Source organism: Lithobates pipiens, unplaced genomic scaffold (assembly GCF_037356315.1).
Source record: "Lithobates pipiens isolate NorthernLeopardFrog02 unplaced genomic scaffold, aLitPip1_a1.2 Scaffold_8, whole genome shotgun sequence".
Lineage (NCBI taxonomy): Eukaryota > Metazoa > Chordata > Amphibia > Anura > Ranidae > Lithobates > Lithobates pipiens.
The window spans coordinates 139,962,113-139,982,725 of NW_027507903.1; positions in this window are offsets into that span (position 1 = coordinate 139,962,113).

Consider the following 20,613-nt stretch of genomic DNA (forward strand, 5'->3'; position numbering starts at 1 on the left):
ATGTAGCTCTTTTAATCTGCCACTTCCTGGTCCAGAGAGCTCCTCACTACTTCCACCCTCAACTTTTGCTTACAGCACTGCCCACAGACTCCTGGGAAATGATGATCCCAGGAGTCTGTGGGCAGTACTGTGAGCAAAAATCGCGTTGCTTCCCGACAGGAAATGACGCAGTTTAAGGCGTTTGCCATAACAACGGGGTGGGACATTCCTCCGTTGCTGCCCATTGTTATGGCAACTGTCGAACAATCGGCGCTACGGCCACCGGAGAATCATGCATGCGCAAGATCGAGAAGTGCATGATGGTTACCCAGCATGCACCTCTACATCGCTATTCCCAGAAGAGGGCTCCACATGCCCGCAATCATCATGGCAACGGCCAGAAGAAAATTTACTAAATTGTGAGTTTAAAACAAATATATATCAACATCTACAATCGTTTTTTAATGTTAATAATGCATTATGCTCGTATACCAGGAAAAAAAAATGTGGCCAGAGCACCACTTTAACTGACAGTAAATATTCATGCGGCATCTTTTCTTTTTTCCCCTTAGTGGCTTAGTAATAATCATAATAATAAATCTGAAAAGAAGACAAAGCTGTGGGCCAGTCATCTTGTTTTGGTGTATTCTTTTTATTAGTAAAATACTGTATTATAAATATATTGTTCATGTATTTAATCCATTGATTTATGTTACAGTAATATTAAACCCTCAGTATTTTTTTAGCTGAACACATTAAAACACAATAAAATAAACATTCCCCAGTTAACTGTTAAAATTTCAACCCCAGCATTTACCGTTTACAGTTTTCAGTGCTGATGGCTCTTGCTCTCTTAATGCTGCCTCTGGTTTTCACAGGAAAAAGTTAACAGTGGACAGTGCAGTCTGCGGTCAGTCTGTTGGTTTGGAGAAAGGAGAAGGAGCTGCTGGGGAATGCCTTGCCATCCTAGGCTACAGTGCTGCATGTTTCTATTGATGCACACAACGTAGGAAGACACGACTCTAGTCCCTACATGTAAGGGTGGCTCCACAGGATGCTGCAAGAGAAAGGATCGACCCTGAAACATAACCAGGGGCAGCAATCATAACACCAGATTAAATTGGAACATAGGCAAGCATTAAAAGATAAAGTTTCCACATACTCAGTAAGTGATTAAATCAGTCGTTGAAGTGCTTATAAAAACTAAAGCCCCATACACACTATCAGATTTTCTGCTGATTTTTCTCTTCAGATTTACCAAAACCATGTAGTGCAAGGGCCTGCCTGATTGCATACAAATTGAAACTCCTGAGGTTTGACCTCATATTATATGGTTTTGGTAAATCTGAAGGAAAAACTCAGCAGAAAATCTGATAGTGTCTATGGGGCTTAAGGGTTTAATATCACTTTAACCTCCTTGGCGGTATGATTATTTCAGATTTTAGGTGCTGAAAGCGGTACCAGTATTTTGCATGGAAATTTGGCGTTTTATATTGTAGGCCTGTAATTCTTAGCCCTTGTACACACGGTCGGACATTCCGACAACAAAATCCGTCGGTTTTTTTGCGACGGATTTTGTCCGAAACTGGTGTTGCATACACACAGTCGGACAAAGTTGTCGGAAAATCCGATCGTTTATAACGTGATGGCGTTATTTAGTTACGACAGGACTACATTCAGGCTAGTAGCCAATAGCTTTGAACTAGGAATTTGATCTGAGCATGCGTGGCACTTTGTCCGATCAGAATTCTCTACAAATGATCGGACAAAGTTCCGATCGGATCATGTAGTCGGAAATTTTTTATATCCAGATCTCAAACTTTGTTGGTCGGACATTCCGATGGAAAAAGTCAGATGAAGCCCACACATGGTCGGATTATCCGACAACACGGTCCGATCGGACATTTTCCGTCGGAAAGTCCGACCGTCTGTACTAGGGTTTAGGAATAATTCACTTAAATCCATCCACACAAGAGTCTAATAGACATCCTGGGTATGATAAAATTTGAAATACAAAATCATAAATTATAATATTATATATATATATATATATATATATATATAATAAAATAAATAACTATAAATAATTATAACAAATAATAATATAATAATAATAAAAATTATTCAATAATGTAATCAAATCAAAAACACTGAAATATGCTGAGTTGCAGAATTGTCGCTGTCATTACTTTAGTGTTTGATGACGAATTTCCCCACAAATTACTATCGCTCAATTCTGCCAGTGATTCTAATTTATTATCACTGTTTTCTAGCTGGTCTATAACCACTTTTGATGTAAAGGGACATTTTTTGGTTGCTATGGACAATCTCTAGTTTCCTGGCATAAAGAACAGTATTAATAATATAAAACTGCATGCAGGGCACTGTACAGACCACTAGGGACAAAAGGGATGTGTAATTATTTGATACAGTACTATAATCTATAAGATTACAGTATACTGTATCTATACTGTGTTTTTTACTTTTTGAATTTGGCGCCGAACTCTGACCCCGTGCGTCGCAATGCTCGCAGGGAATGGAGCTCGGCACTGTCACAGATCAAGCGAGACACGGCGGCTCGCTGATCCCAGCGGGGAGACATCGCTGGATCCAGGGGACAAAGTAAGTAACCTCTACATGGATCCAGCGATGCTATCCCGAGTCTGGCTCGGGAATACCGCTTATGGTAATTAAATCTCACCCCGAGCCACACTCGGGAATACCGCCAGGGAAGTTAAGTACCGGTATAATTTTCTACCTTTGATTTATTCATACATTGGATTTTCAAAATGTATCTGTCTGCGGGAGCCATGGCAGTTTTCCTTAGAGCTCAGCCAATGTGGGGGCGCACTGTGATTAGAGTAAACTTTTCTTCATGAAAAAAGGGAAGCATTGGTGTCCAGTTGCACAGAAATGCTCCAACGTGTTGATTGCTGTGTACTGTAAGATAACAAGTGCTTCTGATGCTTGGAACAGCTTCTTACTGCTTTTTTTTTTTTACATTTGCATGGTCCAATAGTAGTCCAGTATGGAGTCAAGTGCTGCTTGACTCCATAGCAAAGTTTGCAGATTCCTGGTTTTGCATCCTATTCAGTTTATATTTGTTGTATGTTTCTTGGTTACAACATCTTCCTAGTACAAAGCACCAGTGCTTCATAATAATTCTGGACTCGGTTGTATATCATTTTTCAGTATACTCCCTCATTTGTCAGGCTGTGACCTGTTTATCTTCTCTAAGATAGCATGTTACATAGTATGACTAAATTAACTATACCATCCACAAAAGGTGAGTCATTTATTACTCATCCCACTAAATTTCTGAACCCTATTTATCTAACAGATACAGTTTGGAGTCTTCAGCTAATTAATCTAAAGTTGTCAGAATGATCTATTTTATAATTGGTTCAATTAAATTTCTCAGGATATGCTTAAAAGCAAAACTAATATATAAGGGATAGCATGTATTAATACCAATAATGTTGGTCTCTAGCTGCTTCAGCCCTGGAAGATTTTACCCCCTTCCTGACCAGTCGCTTTAACTGACAATTGCGCCGTCGTGCGCCGTGGCTCCCAAACAAAATTGATGTACTTTTTTCCCCACAAATAGAGCTTTCTTTTGGTGGTATTTGATCACTTCTATGGATTTTATTTTTTGCGCTATAAACAAAAAAAGAGCAACAATTTTGAAAAAAAAGCATTATTTTTTTACATTTTGCTATAATAAATATTCCCAAAAAATATATTAAAATACATTTTTTCTTCAATTTAGGCCAGTATGTATTCTACATATTTTTGGTAAAAAAAAAATAAAAAAATCTCAATAAGCTTGTATTGATTGGTTTGCGCAAAAGTTATAGCATCTACAAAATAGGGGATAGTTTTATGGCATTTTTATTTTAAAAAATGTATTATTATTAGTAATGGCGGCAATCTGTGATTTTTATTGGGACTGCGACATTATGGTGGACACAACGGACAATTTTGATCCTATTTTGGGACCATTGTAATTTATACAGCGATCAGTGCTATAAAAATGGCAGTGAGGGGGTTAACCACTAGGGGCCGATGAAGGGGTTAAGTGTGTCCGAGGGAGTGATACTAACTATGGGGGGTGGGCTTCAAGTCACATGACAGCGATCACTGCTCCCGATGACAGGGAGCAGTGATCTCTGTCATGACACAAGCCAGAACGGGGAAATGCCTTGTTTACATTTACATACACCGTAGGCACAGTCACGGTGTACATGGCGGGCACGCGTGTGTGCCTGTTATCCCGGCTCTTAAAGGGGATGTACAGGTACGCCCATTTGCCCACTGCTGCCATTGTGCAGACGTATCTTGGCGTGCAGCGGTCGGCAAGTGGTTGGGCTGACAATGGAATATATATATAACAACCTACTACAACATTTTTAAAAAGTCATATACCAACTGCAGGGAGTAAAAAGGAAAAAACTGCGCTACGGAATAAGAATGATATTGGTCGGAAGCTGCAATTCAAATGTACACCAAAAATACACAAAACAGAAAGAGAAAAAAGAGAACTGCGCTAACCTCAAATGCCCAAAGTGAATGGGGTATGTGTATGTGCCAGACCCACGATATGAGTCTTAGTATCTTATTTCTCTAAGACCACCTCAAAGATATAGTGCGTACTATTATATGTACAAATAAATAAAATTAAATGCAAAAACAGGACACAAATATGTGTCAATAATGTGAATTCCCCAAAATATATAAATCTCAGTGCATATACCCCTAAAATGAAAAATTATTATGTTTTCAGTTTTTTAGTTTTTTACATGAAATAAAATATCAAAAAGTATTTTGAGACACTCTACATAATGTCCATATAGTTATATAACAAAATATAATGAAATGTCCATATGGTAAATAAACACCGGTGAAAAAAAAGTCCAAAAGGCTGAATTAGAAGTGCACAAATTAAAAATCTTCTCCAGAAATGTAATGTGCCTTTCCCATCACCGAATGAATGAATTGGCTCCTTACCAGATCCAAGCGACCCCCCCGTTACAGAGGGTCACCACAGGCGGAAACAATCAAAGGATATCCGGGTAGCGGTTCCCCCTCAGGCGATCCCGACTCTTTCACGCAATAGGGTTATGGCTGTTGCTCCACATATCACTCCCAACTCAACGTGGTATCACATAGGGAAAAACATAGGCTCCAGATAGTGTAAAACCAATGATTTTAATTTGCAAAAAACGAACGTATACACTTACATAAAAGACTTTAAAAGCAGGTTCAAAACAGAAGCGTGCACCGGCCGGATACACGCCAACGCAGAGACCAACCCGTCCTTCCTGGTCTAAAAAGAACGAACACGACTGGGGTGACGTCGACATGTTCGCACCGCCCTACGCGTTTCGTAATAATTTACGTCGTCCAGAGGCCCCTGGACGACGTAAATTATTACGAAACGCGTAGGGCGGTGCGAACGTGTCGACGTCACCCCAGTCGTGTTCGTTCTTTTTAGACCAGGAAGGACGGGTTGGTCTCTGCGTTGGCGTGTATCCGGCCGGTGCACGCTTCTGTTTTGAACCTGCTTTTAAAGTCTTTTATGTAAGTGTATACGTTCGTTTTTTGCAAATTAAAATCATTGGTTTTACACTATCTGGAGCCTATGTTTTTCCCTATGTGATACCACGTTGAGTTGGGAGTGATATGTGGAGCAACAGCCATAACCCTATTGCGTGGAAGAGTCGGGATCGCCTGAGGGGGAACCGCTACCCGGATATCCTTTGATTGTTTCCGCCTGTGGTGACCCTCTGTAACGGGGGGTCGCTTGGATCTGGTAAGGAGCCAATTCATTCATTCGGTGATGGGAAAGGCACATTACATTTCTGGAGAAGATTTTTAATTTGTGCACTTCTAATTCAGCCTTTTGGACTTTTTTTTTCACCGGTGTTTATTTACCATATGGACATTTCATTATATTTTGTTATATAACTATATGGACATTATGTAGAGTGTCTCAAAATACTTTTTGATATTTTATTTCATGTAAAAAACTAAAAAACTGAAAACATAATAATTTTTCATATACCAACTGCAACCTAGTAAAAGTCACAGTTGTGCTCATAAGTTTACATACCCTGGCAGAATTTATGATTTCTTGGCCATTTTTCAGAGAATATGAATAACACATAAACATTTCTTTCACTCATGGTCAGTGTTTGGTCATAATGGCAACAGAAACTACCCAAATGACCCTGATTAAAAGTTTACATACTCTGGTGATTTTGGCCTGATAAAATGCACACAAGTTGACACAAAGCATACACCATCCTCACCTGTGATCTGTTTGCTTGTAATTAGTGTGTGTGTATAAAAGGTTAATGAGTTTCTGGACTCCTGACAGACCAGTGCTGCACTGACATTTCTGGATTCTGAGTCAAAGCAAAAGAATTGTCAAAGGATCTGCGGGAAAAGGAAGTTGAACTGTATAAAACAGGAAGGGTATATAAAAAGATAGCCATTGAGAATGCCAATCAGCAGTGTTCAAACTCTAATCAAGAATTGGAAAACTAGGGATTCTGTTGAATCCAAACCACAGTCAGGTCGACCAACTGAAATTCAGCCACAACTGCCAGGAAAATTGTTCGGAATGCATAGAAAAACCCACAAATAACTTCAGGTGAAATACAGGACTCTCTGAAAACATGTGGTGTGGCTGTTAAGGAGGCACTTGAAGAAAGATGGGCTGCATGGTCGAGTCGTCAGAAGAAAGCCATTGCTATGCAAATGCCACAAAGTATCCCCCTTACAATACGCCAACAGCAAAGAGACAAGCATCAAACCTTCTGGCACAAAGTCATTTGGAGCGATGAGACCAAAATTGCGCTTTTTGGCCACAACCATAAGCGCTACATTTGGAGAGAAGTCAACAAGGCCTATGATGAAAGGTACAGAGGCGGATAGCTGATGTTTTGGGGATCTGTGATCTACAGAGGCACAGGAAATTTGGTCAAAATGAATGGCAAGATGAATGTAGTATGTTATCAAAAAATACTGGAGGAACATTTGCATTCATCAGCCAGGAAGCTGTGCATGGGACGTACTTGGACAGTCCAACATGATAATGATCCAAAACACAAGGCCAAGTCGACCTGTCATTGGCTTCAGCAGAATAAAGTGAAGGTTCTGGAGTGGCCATCTCAGTCTGGTGACCTCAATATCATTGAGCCACTGTGGGGAGATCTCAAATGTGCAGTTCATGCAAGACAGCCCAAGAATTTACAGGAACTGGAGGCTTTTTGTCGAGAGAAATGGGCAGCTTTCAGAAGATAAAGAGCCTCTTCCACAAATACCACAAAAAACTTCAAGCTATCATTGATGTTATTATGCACAACTGTATTTACATATTGTATTAGTAGTAATATGAATAATGTTTTGGAATGGTGTTTTCAAGTGATCTTAGAATATTGGCACTTAGCCAGTCAGGATATATTGCATTGCTTTGTTCTTGTAGTTTAAGATTAGGGATGAGCTCAGGTGTGTTTGCATGGTCCACATGCTGAGCCCACCAGGAAGTCAGCACTGTGCTAATCACAGGCAGTTAGACATTGCCCAATCTCTGCACCCGCACATCGGCAATGTCTCTCTGCCTGTGATTAGTGCAGCGCTGCGCCGACTTTCTGGCAGGCTCAGCACATGGACCATGCAAACACGCCTGAGCTCATCCCTATTTAAGATGTGTTCAGGTACTAGAAGCTGTAAGAAAAGTTAATTTACATGTGACCTGACCTACTATGTTTTCCTTCTTGGGTGCAACTGGCTTGCCTTCAACCTGCTTCTGGATTCTTGCCTGTCTGTGACCGTGGCCTGTGTTTAGCACTCTGCTTTATGTTCCTGTACCTTGCTGTTTGGTTGTTGCTGACCTCAACCTGTACCCTGACACTGCCTCAGCCTTATGTTCCTGTACCATGCTGTGTGGCTGTTGATGAGCTTGGCCTGTATCCTGACACTGCCTCTGCCATATGTTCTATACATTGCTGTCCAGTTGTTTCTGAACTCAACCTGTATCCTGACACTGCCTCTGCCCTATGTGCCTGTCCTTGCTGTCTGACTGTCTGGCTATTATCCACTTAAGGACCGCCTCACGCCGATATACGTCGGCAGAATGGCATGGCTGGGCACAATCATGTACCTGTACATGGCTCTTTAAGTGCGCAGCTGTGGGTCGGGAGCGCGCTGGCGGTGGTGCCGACCCAGTCCTGAGCTCCGTGACCGTGGCCGCGGGACCAGCGGACCCGATCACCGCTGGTGTCCCGCGATCGGGTCACAGAGCTGAAGAACGAGGAGAGGTCTGTGTAAACAAACCTCTCTGCGTGCTTCCTAGTGTGGCTGCCACCGATCGTCTGTTCCCTTTTATAGGGAAAGATGATCAGTGATGTCACATGCCAGGCCACGCCCCCTACAATAAAAAAAAACACATAACGCCACCCTACACTGCCCCCTAGTGGTTAAATCCTTCACTGCCAGTGTCATTTGCACAGCAATCAGTGCATTTAAATAGCACTGATTGCTGTATAAATGACAATGGTCCCAAAAATGTGTCAAAAATGTCCGAGATGTCCGCCATAATGTCCCAGTCACAATAAAAATCGCTGATCGCTGCCATTACTAGTAAAAAAAAAATATTAATAAAAATGCTTTAAAACTATCCCCTATTTTGTAAACGCTATAACTTTTGCGCAAACCAATCAATAATCGCTAATTCGATTTTTTTTTACCAAAAATATGTAGAAGAATACGTATTGACTAAACTGAGGAAAAAAAATGTTTTTCTATATATTTTTTTCAGATATTTATTATAGCAAAAAGTTTAAAATATTGCATTTTTTTTTTTCAAAATTGTCGCTCTATTTTTGTTTATAGTGCAAAAAATAAAAACTGCAGAGGTGATCAAATACCACCAAAAGAAAGCTCTATTTGTGGGAAAAAAAGGACGCCAATTTTGTTTGGGAGACACGTCGCACGACCGCGCAATTGTCAGTTAAAACGACGCAGTGCCGAATCGCAAAAAGGGGCCTGGCCCTTTGGCTGCAAATTGGTCCGGGGCTTAAGTGGTTAAAGTAGTTTAATGATGCTCCTTCATGTTCCATTAAGAAGGAAGGTAAGGCAGAAAACCCATAAATGATAGTGGCAAATGACAGTGTTGTAAATAGAGTATGGCAGCAAAGTATGTGGAGGATGTAAGCAAAGGCACTGTCCTTTAAATTGTCATAAAATATTGTCTAGATTGCACAATTGGCAACTTATGTCTATGGGCTGTTTTTGCAAATACATCAGTGCTTGCTCCACAGTGTCATATTTTACCCAGGCATAATGCTTTAACATTCGTATATTTTTTGCTAGCAAATTGTCTATTTTTTAACAATATGTTTATTTTTGTATGGCTCGGTGGAGTCATTTTTTAGCGCTTAGAATTATTCGGTGGAATAAAGATTTACGTGTTTAAACTTTATCACACGATTTGGCGCACTTTTATTTTTGTTTTTATGATGATATGATACTCCAAGACTTTTGAGAGGACCAGAACGGACTTGGTGACAACGAGACATTCGAAGGTGTGGGTTGTCTTTCGGCTTCCTGTATCGAAACTCCTATGTATTTGCAGCCGCGCAGACCGGCTCACGAGAGGATTCGAGCTGATTCGGTGATTGTGGAACATCTGAGGGACTGGGTCGTTTTCCAGCTTTCCGCATCACACCGTCTGGATGTCCGTATTTGCGTATACCGACCATTGATCTGTTAAGCCTCCATTCATTACTGACCTATAGCAGTGAAGGCTCCACGTGGTCAAGCACTATTTTTTGTTTGAACAAACAATGATCAACCAAATTTTTTGTTGTTTACTCACATAGGACATTATTTATACTGTGTAGCCCTACTATACACTTTTGAATTTTTTTCACAACTTTCTTCAAATGTATTGGACTTTTGAGTTACTGATGAATGTTTTTTATTTGATAATTAATTTTTGAAAATACTTTTCACTATTGATTTTCACTATTGATTTTCACTTTATTTGGATTCACTAATATTCTGATTTTTATTATTTAGGTTTTTTACCAAAGTTTATACATTTTTGTATTAAGTCACATTTTCATTTTCATAGGTTAAGCGCTGCACTTTTATCTTTTATGTTTTGTTGTGCCTAGTATCTTGGTTATAGTGTTCAGCTGCTGTTTTTTGTTTTTTTTTGTTACTAAGCGCAGATTTTTTATATTTTTTGTCTTATAATGCTTTAACCACTTGACCACTGGGCACTTAAACACCCTTAATAACCAGACCAATTTTCAGCTTTTGGTGCTCTCACATTTTGAATGACAATTACTCAGTCATGCAACACTGGACCTATATGAAATTTTTGTCCTTTTTTTCATACAAATGGAGCTTTCTTTTGGTGGTATTTAATCACCGCTCGTTTTTTTATTTTTTGTGCTATAAAAGAAAAAATACAGAAAATTCTGTAAAAAAATGAATTTTCTTTGTTTCTGTTATAAAATTTAGCAGATTAGTAATTTTTTCTTCATAAATTTTGGCCAAAATTTATACTACTACATATCTTTGGTAAAAATAAGTACAAATTGGTGGATATTATTTGGTCTTTGTGAAAGTTATAGAGTCCACAAGCTATGGTGCCAATATCTGAAAATTGATCACACCTGAAGTACCTATTTCAATTCTTGAGACCCTAACATGCCAGAAAAGTACAAATACCCCCCAAATGACCCCTTTTTGGAAAGAAGACATTTCAAGGTATTTAGTAAGAGGCATGATGAGTTTTTTTAAGTTGTCATTTTTTCCCACAATTCTTTGCAAAATCAAGATTTTTTTTACTTTTTTTTTTTCACAAAATTGTCATATTATCAGTTTATTTTTCACACACAGCATATGCATACCACAAATAACACCCCAAAACACATTCTGCTATTACTCCCGAGTATGGTGATACCACATGTGTGAGACTTTTACACAGCGTGGCCACATACAGAGGCCCAACATGCAGGGAGCGCCATCAGGCGTTCTGGAGCACCCAGGACAATTAAGACATTTCTCTCCTACATGTAAAAATCATCATTTATTTGCTAGAAAATTACATAGAATCCCAAAACATTATATATGTTTTTTTTAGCAACTTTTTATCTCGCACGGTATTTGCGCAGCAATTTTTCAAATGCTTTTTTTTGGAAAAAAAACAGTTTTGTGCTTAAAAAAAAAAAAAACACAGTAAAGTTATCCCAATTTTTGCATAATGTGAAAGATGAAGTTACGCTGAGTAAATAGATACCTAACATGTCACTCTTCAAAATTGTACACGCTCGTGGAATGGCGCCAAACGTCGCTACTTAAAAATCCCCATAGGCGACGATTTAATTTTTTTTTACTGGTTATATGTTTTGAGTTACAGAGGAGGTCTAGGGCTAGAATTATTGCTCTCGCTCTAACGAGCGATACCTCACATGTGTGGTTTGAACACCGTTTTCATATGTGGGCAGGACTTACGTATGCGTTCGCTTCTGCATGCGAGCACATGGGGACAGGGGCGCTTTAAAAAAAAAAAAAAATTTTTATTGTTCATTTTACTTTATTAATTTTAGTTTGACATTTTTTTCCCCAAAAATAAATTTTTTGATCACTTTTATTCCTATTACAAGGAATGTAAACATCCCTTGTAATAGGAATATGGCATGACAGGTCCTCTTTACAGTGAGATATGGGGTCAATAAGACCCCGCATCTCACCTCTAAGCTGGGAAGCCTGAAAAAAAATAAAAAATAAAAAAGATTCTGGCTTTGATCGTATTGGCGAGTCGGTAGAAGCACCGGAAGGCGGTGGGAGGGGGGGGTGTCTATGACTGGGTATTGCAGGGTATCACCGACTATGGCTGGGTATCTCCGAGTATGGCTGGGTATCTCCGAGTATGGCTGGGTATCTCAGAGTATGGCGTTGCAGAGTATTGCGTTGCAGAGCATTGCAGGGTATTGGCGGGTGTTGCAGAGCATTGCGTTGCAGAGCATTGCAGGGTATTGGCGGGTGTTGCAGAGCATTGCAGAGTGTTGCAGGGTATTGGCTAGTGTTGCAGAGCATTGCAGAGTGTTGCAGGGTATTGGCGGGTGTTGCAGAGCATTGCAGAGTGTTGCAGGGTATTGGCGGGTGTTGCAGAGCATTGCAGAGAGTTGCAGGGTATTGCAGAGTGTTGCAGGGTATTGCAGAGTGTTGCAGAGCATTTGCGGGTGTTGCAGAGCATTGGCGGGTGTTGCAGAGCATTGCAGAGTGTTGCAGAGCATTGCAGACTGTTGCAGGGCATTGCAGAGTATTGCAGAGTAATGGCAGGAAATTGAGGGGTTAAATTTCAGTGAGCAGCGATGTGGGCACTGCAGATGCAGCCCACAGCGCTGCCGACACTGATCTATTCCCCCTCCGCTGTACCAATCGGTACAGCGAGGGGGAGGGAGGAACCGGCGTCATAACATGACACCGGTTTGTTTACAAGTGATCACTCCGTCATTTGACGGAGCGATCACGTGGTAAACGGCCGCGATGAGCGGCCGTTTACTGTGATCTGTGGATCCGTGATACTGTGGATCCGGCGGTCATGGATGCTTTCGAGTGCGCGCCCCAGGGGGCGTGCGAGAGCGGAATTCTGGGAGGACGTCATATGACGGCCTCCCAGAGTTAAACAACCGCCCTGTAGTCGTCATTCGGCTATGGGCCGGTTGTTAAGTGGTTAATCAATCATGATGTCTTCTAGACCTTATAAAAAGGAGCAGATTACATTTGATAGAGTGACTGGGTTTCCTCCATGTTATTGCACAAAATTCTCAAAAGCAAGGCAGACCTTCCCAGTTAATCAAACCCAATTCGGCTGCCTTTGGACTGTTTACAGAAACTACACTTGCTAAAACTACAGTGGAGAACATTTTCTCCGGAAAGTGTAAGAACACGTAAATTGTGTCTACACTTGTCATATCACAAGTATCATGTACTGTAGATCTTCTTGATAAAAGACCAAGAAAAATGTTTTTGTTGTCTGCCAGCAAAAAATGTATGATTGATAACTGTGCTAGGTATATACAAAACTGTCTGTAATATTATTACTATATTTACTGGTAAATGCATTTTGTTGCTAGGATTCTGTATGTGTTTTTATCAACACAGTGACAGATGAATTTCACAATACATAAGTCAATTCACTTCAACTCACCTAGAACATATATTGTGTCATTTCAAATTGTGTAATTTAAACCATTTATATTAAATTTGTGGTCATTTTAAAAACAATTCTTTCGATTTTTCCATAAGTCTAAATTATTTATTGTTGTATATGTGAAGTTTGATGGACAGGTATACTGCATTTTGGAAGGTGATGATGAGATGCTTCAACAACAAAGAAAATGTTGTGTTCAAGCAGTTATCAATTGCTACTGATGTGTACTTCTCTGTAGTCAGTCCTTGGTTTCTCCACTATTCCAACTAATAAAAAACCTTTTAGGGTGCATACAAATTGGTTTGTTACATGTGTTTAATGCCATTTAAAATAATATAAATGTATGGCTTAAAAAGTATTGTGTTTTCAACAGGGTTTTCTATACACATTATTCCTAGCATGTGTCTAATGACTTGGTACCTACATTTTTTTAAGAAAATCCCTTCTGTAGTTTCCTGAGCCTGAAGGCTGACTTTAGCTTTTCCTTGCATAAAGACATATAAACCCCTATAATTGCAGGAAATAAAAAACAGATGCTTTTGTGTATGACCCTTTACCTTGGAGATCTGCCTGACAAACTCTGTCTAAACACTTGCCCCTGCCAATAGAAGTGTATGTTATATAATACTTGAAAAGAAATGCCAGGGATCTGATTCGTGCCACCCTGGCTCCACACCTTGTCTTTTATTTTAGTTTTAATGCAGTCAATCCAACAAAGGGCCTGATTTAAAATTCAGATGCTATGTAGGGAATTGTGGGTATTAAATATATACTAACAATTATTTGATGACCTTAATATAAAGCTACACTTTTGCATTTTGTTTTTAGCAACAAATTAAATGTTTTTTTTTTTTTAATCTACTGAGACTAGAAGAATATGTTCCTCTGGAAGACAAATTCACATTTTTAGGCTCTTACTGCAAAGAAATGTTTTCATAATTGCTATTTAACCACTTCAATACAGGGCACTTAAACACCTTCCTGCCCAGACCAATTTTGAGCTTTCAGAGCTGTCGCACTTTGAATGACAATTGCGCGGTCATGCTACACTGTACCCAAATGAAATTTTTATCATTTTTTTCCCACAAATAGAGCTTTCTTTTGGTGGTATTTGATCACCTCTACGGTTTCTATTTTTTGCTAAACAAATAAAAAAATACACAAAATGTTTTTTTTTGTTTCAGTTTCAAAACTTTGTAAATAAGTACGTTTTCTCCTTCACTGATGGGCACTGATGGGGCTACACTGATGGGCACTGATAAGGCGGCACTGATGGGCACCAATGATGTGGCACCAATGAAGTGGCACTGATGAGGTGGCATTGATGGACACTGATATGTGGCACTGATAGGTGGCACTGATAGGCGGCACTGATGGGCGACACGGATGGGCGACACGGATGGACACTGATAGGTGGCACAAATTGGCACTGATAGCTGGCACGGATTGGCATGGATGGGCGGCACAGATGGGCATGGATAGGCGGCACAGATGGGCATGAATAGGCGGCACAGATGGGCATGGGTGGGCACTGATAGGTGGCACAGGTGGGCACTGATACGCGGCACAGGTGGGCACTCATAGGCGGCACAGGTGGGCACTCATAGGCGGCACAGGTGGGCACTCATAGGCGGCATTGGTGTTATACTGTACTAATGAATGCCAATCAGCGCCAAACAATAATGCATGCCAATCAGTGATGCCCATTGTGGGCACTGATTGGCATCCATTAACGGCACTGATTGGCATCCATTGTGCTGACTGGCATCCCTGGTGGTCTAGGGAGGATTACCTTTTCCCTGGTGGTCTGGTGGCGTCCCTGGTGGTCCAGTGTGGGCATCCTCGGGGGGGCTGTGCTGATAATCGATCAGCACAGACCCCCCCTGTCAGAGGAGCAGCCGATCGGCTCTCCTCTACTCGCGTCTGACAGACGCGAGTGAGGAAAAGCCAATCACCGGCTCTTCCCATTTACACTGTGATCAGCCGTGATTGGACACGGCTGATCACGTGGTAAAGAGTCTCCGTCGGAGACTCTTTACCGAGATCGTAGTTGCCGGGTGTCAGACTGACACCCCGCAACAACGATCGCCGCGATGCGCGCCCCCGGGGGCGCGCAGCAGCTCATAATCCTGATCACATCATATGACGTCCGATCAGGATTATGCAACCACTTTGCCACCGTCAATTCCCTATAGGGCGGGCGGCAAGTGGTTAACCACTTTGCGCAGGTAGGACATCCAGGGACGGCCTCGGCTTTCGGTGGTTATATCTGAATGATACCTGAGGCCACAGACATCATTCAGATATCAGCATTTTCAGCCAGCGATTCCCTGCACCATAAGAATGATCATAGCTGCTGTTCCGCCGCGTGATCATTCTTACGGGTGGTGGGAGAGGACGTCCTCCCCCCTCCCGCCGCCCTCCGGTGCTTGTACCGACTCACCGCTTCCATCGGTGAGTCGGTCACAGGATCCGCCGGCCCCCAGATGATACCATAGAGATTTCAGGTGGTCCCCGGAGCCTCTATGATCGTTCGGAGGCCGGGCGCATTCAAAATAACGCCGCCAATTTGGCTGGGAAGCCGTGATCGGTTTTTTATTTTTTTTTATTTTAGGCTTCCCAGCCTTGAGGTGAGATATGGGATCTTATCGACCCCATATCTCACTGTAAATAGGTCAGATCGTGCCATATTCCTATTACAAGGGATGTTTACATTCCTTGTAATAGGAATAAAAGTAATCAATTTTTTTTGTGTCAAACTAAAAAAATCAAAGTAAAATTAACAATAAAAAAAAAATTAAAGCGCCCCTGTCCCCATGAGCTCGTGCGAACGCATACATAAGTCCAGCCCACATATGAAAACGGTGTGCAAACCACACATGTGAGGTATCGCCGTGAACGTTAGAGCGAGAGCAATAATTCTAGCACTAGACTTCCTCTGTAACGCAAAACATGTAACCAGTAAAAAAATTTAAAACGTCGCCTATGGGGATTTTTAAATACCAAAGTTTGGCACCATTCCACAAGCGCGTGTGCAATTTTGAAGCGTGACATGTTGGGTATCTATTTACTCGGCGTATCTTCATCTATCACATTATGCAAAAAAATTGGGCTAACTTTACTATTTGTTTTTTAAGCATGAAACTGTTTTTTTTCTGAAAAAAACGCGTTCGAAAAATTGCTGCGCAAATACCGTGCAAGATAAAACAACCGCCATTGTATTCTCTAGGGTCTTTACTAAAAAAACATATATAATGTTTGGGCGTTCTATGTAATTTTCTAGCAAAAAAATGATGAATTTTACATGTAGGAGAAAAATGTCAGAATTGGCCTGGATGCGAAGTGGTTAAACCTCTTCCATTCATGTGAGGGAACCTTGCGTGTTTTGTGAGAACCTTAAAGCAGAACTTCCCTCTCTCGATCAACACTGGTTATTTTTAATACTTATGCTGCTAGCATTAGTAATTAGAGAAAGTATATCATATTTACTTGTTTTAAACTTTTTATTTACATTTCTTCAGTTACTTCCTGGTCCACAAGCCTAGGTAAATGATGTCATACATCCCAGGAGTCTTCAGAGGGGAGGAGAATTTTTCTCAGCTAAGCAGTAAGCACATCCTCTTGTCTGTATGCCTGAACTAAGGGCAGATGAGAGATTCCAGGAAGTAAATTCTACATGAATCACCCTTACTCAAGATGGCCACGGCCAGAAATGCTAGGGGGATGTTTTTTAAAGCGATTTCTCAGCAAAATAAAAATGGATGAGTTGGACTTTGAATATTGAATTTTAACAATGAATTAAATAGTGTTTTTGATTTTTGGTGCTCAAATACAGTGTATCCCTGCCTTAACCACTTGAGGACCAGCATCTTCCTGGCCAGGCCATTTTTTAGGTTTGAACGCTGTGAACTTCAGTTTTGAACTTTGACTAACACTTTCTCAGTCAGGCAACACTGTACCCAAATTAATTTTATATAATTTTTAAGTATGTATGGGCATATATTGAAAATGATACTTCAAAATACATTCTGCTTTTCTTCTTCAGTATAGAGATACCACATATGTGAGATTTTTTTTCACTGACTAGCTGCATAGAGGGGGCTCAAAGTGAGTGAGTTCTTTAACCACTTGCCGACAAGCGCACGACGATGTACGTCGACAGAATGGCACGGGCAGGCAAATGGGCGTACATGTACGTCCCTTTAAATTTGCCGCCCTGCCATCAGGTGCGCGTCGCCGGCGGCGCGCTCCCGCGCTGGTCGGGACCCCCGTGAGTCCGGTCGCGGGACCCGCGGACTCGATCGCCGCGGGCATCCCCGCGATCGTCTCACGGAGTGGCCAAATGAAGAAATGCTGTTGTAAACAGCATTTCTTCATTCTGCCTAGCAACTAGTGACGCTGATCTCTGCTCCATGTGATTGGAGCAGAGATCAGTGTTCACTAAATGAAAGCCCAACCCCCCCCACAGTTAGTAACACACCCCTAGGAACACTTAACCCCTACACTGCCACCCACTGGTTAACCCCTTCACTGCCAGTGTCATTTACACAGGAATCACTGCATTTATATAGCAGTGATTACTGTATAAATGACAATGGTCCCAAAAATGTGTCAAAAATGTTCGATGTGTCCCCCACAATGTCGCAGTCACAATAAAAACCGCTGATCGCCGCCATTACTAGTAAAAAAAATTATTAATAAAAATGCTATAAAACTATCCCTATTTTGTAAACGCTATAACTTTTGCGCAAACCAATCAATAATCGCTTATTGCAATTTTTTTTACCAAAAATATGTAGAAGAATACGTATCGGCCTAAACTGAGGGAAAAAAACGTTTTTTTATATATTTTTGGGGGATATTTATTATAACAAAAAGTAAAAAATAATGTGTTTTTTTCAAAATTGTCGCTCTATTTTTGTTTATAGCGCAAAAAATAAAAACCGCAGGGGTGATCAAATACCACCAAAAGAAAGCTCTATTTGTGGGAAAAAAAGGACGTAAATTTTGTTTGGGAGCCACATCGCACGACCGCGCAATTGTCAGTTAAAGCGACGCAGTGCCGAATCGCAAAAAGTGGTCTGGTCTTTGACCAGCAAATTGGTCCGGTCTGAAAGTGGTTAAAGTTCTATTTTTTCCAAGTTTTTGAAAAATGAAGACGGTAAATAATGTTGTTTTCACAAGGTTATTTTAACATCTTTTTATTTATTTTTTTAAACTCAGCATGGACATATTTAAAATTATACCCCCAAAACACATAGGGTATGGGGATACCACTTTTGTGAGAGATTTTTTCCTGCCTAGCCGCATAGAAGGGCCCAAAATCCAAGGGACATCTTTTTTAAATTACACATCTGGTTTTCTGTCTACCTGAGTTGGCTGAAAATGGCAGCCTGTGTTTACAATTTGTGATGCTGTGATTGGTCGCAGTGATTACATGATATAGAGCCAGTTTCTGGACCCTCTTTGTGTGTTCTGCTGTGTCAAAAAAACATCATCCATAAATTCTACTCAATTTTTTCACTTTAATAAGAAGATTTATTATTATTTTTGTCACCTTTGGACTTTTATTCAATTTTATGTTTAAATGTGATTGTCAAATTTTTTCCCTTGTAATTCATTAGTAGCGCTGTTACATTTATACAGTGGGGACGGAAAGTATTCAGACCCCCTTACATTTTTCACTCTTTGTTATATTGCAGCCATTTGCTAAAATCATTTAAGTTAATTTTTTTCCTCATTAATGTACACACAGCACCCCATATTGACGGAAAAACACAGAATTGTTGACATTTTAGGAGATTCATTAAAAAAAGAAAAACTGAAATATCACATGGTCCTAAGTATTCAGACCCTTTGCTGTGACACTCGTATATTTAACTCAGGTGCTGTCAATTTCTTCTGATCATCCTTGAGATTGTTCTACACCTTCATTTGAGTCCAGCTCTGTTTGATTATACTGATTGGACTTGATTAGGAAAGCCACACACATGTCTTACAGCTCACAGTGCATGTCGGAGCAAATCAGAATCATGAGGTCAAAGTAACTGCCTGAAGAGCTCAGAGACAGAACTGTGGCAAGGCACAGATCTGGCCAAGGTTACAAAAACATTTCTTCTGCACTTAAGGTTCTTAAGAGCACAGTGGCCTCCATAATCCTTAAATGGAAGATGTTTGGGATGACCAGAACCCTTCCTAGAGCTAGCCATCTGGCCAAACTGAGCTATCGGGGGAGAAGAGCCTTGGTGAGAGAGGTAAAGAAGAACCCAAAGATCACTGTGGCTGAGCTCCAGAGATGCAGTCGGGAGATGGGAGAAAGTTGTAGAAAGTCAACCATCACTGCAGCCATCCACCAGTCGGGGCTTTGGGGCAGAGTGGCCTGACAGAAGCCTCTCCTCAGTGCAAGACACATGAAAGCCCACATGGAGTTTGCTAAAAAACACCTGAAGGACTCCAAGATGGTGATAAATAAGATTTTTTGGTCTGATGAGACCAAGATAGAACATTTTGGCCTTAATTCTAAGCGGTATGTGTGGAGAAAACCAGGCACTGGTCATCACCTGTCCAATACATTCCCAACAGTGAAGCATGGTGGTGGCAGCATCATGCTGTGGGGGTGTTTTTCAGCTGCAAGGACAGGATGACTGGTTGCAATCAAGGGAAAGATGAATGCGGCCAAGTACAGGGATATCTGGGATTAAAACCTTCTCCAGAGTGCTCAGGACCTCAGACTGGGCCAAATGTTTACCTTCCAGCAAGACAATGACCCTAAGCACACAGCTAAAATAATGAAGGAGTGGCTTCACAACAACTTCATGACTGTTCTTGAATGGCCCAGCCAGAGCCCTGACTTAAACCCAATTTTGCACCTCTGGAGAGACTTAAAAATGGCTGTCCACCAACATTTACCATCCAACCTGACAGAACTGGAGAGGATCTGCAAGGAGGAATGGCAGAGGATCCCCAAATCCAGGTGTGAAAAACTTGTTGAATCTTTCCCAAAAAGACTCATGGCTGTATTAGATCAAAAGGGTGCTTCTACTAAATACTGAGCAAAGGGTCTGAATACTTGGGACCATGTGATATTTCAGTTTTTCTTTTTTAATAAATCTGCAAAAATTTCAACAATTCTGTGTTTTTATGTCTGTGTGTACATTAATTAGGAAAAAAAAATTAACAATGATTTTAGCAAATGGCTGCAATATAACAAAGAGTGAAACAATTAAGGGGGTCTGAATACTTTACATCCCCACTGTATATCTGATTTGTTTATTTGTGGGAACACATAGGTGACAGCAGCAGCTATTTTTAATTCACTTGTTTAGTTTGCACTATTAGGTGGCAGTGCGCAGCTATTCCAATTATTTCCATAATTTCTACTACCTTGTCAAAAAGAC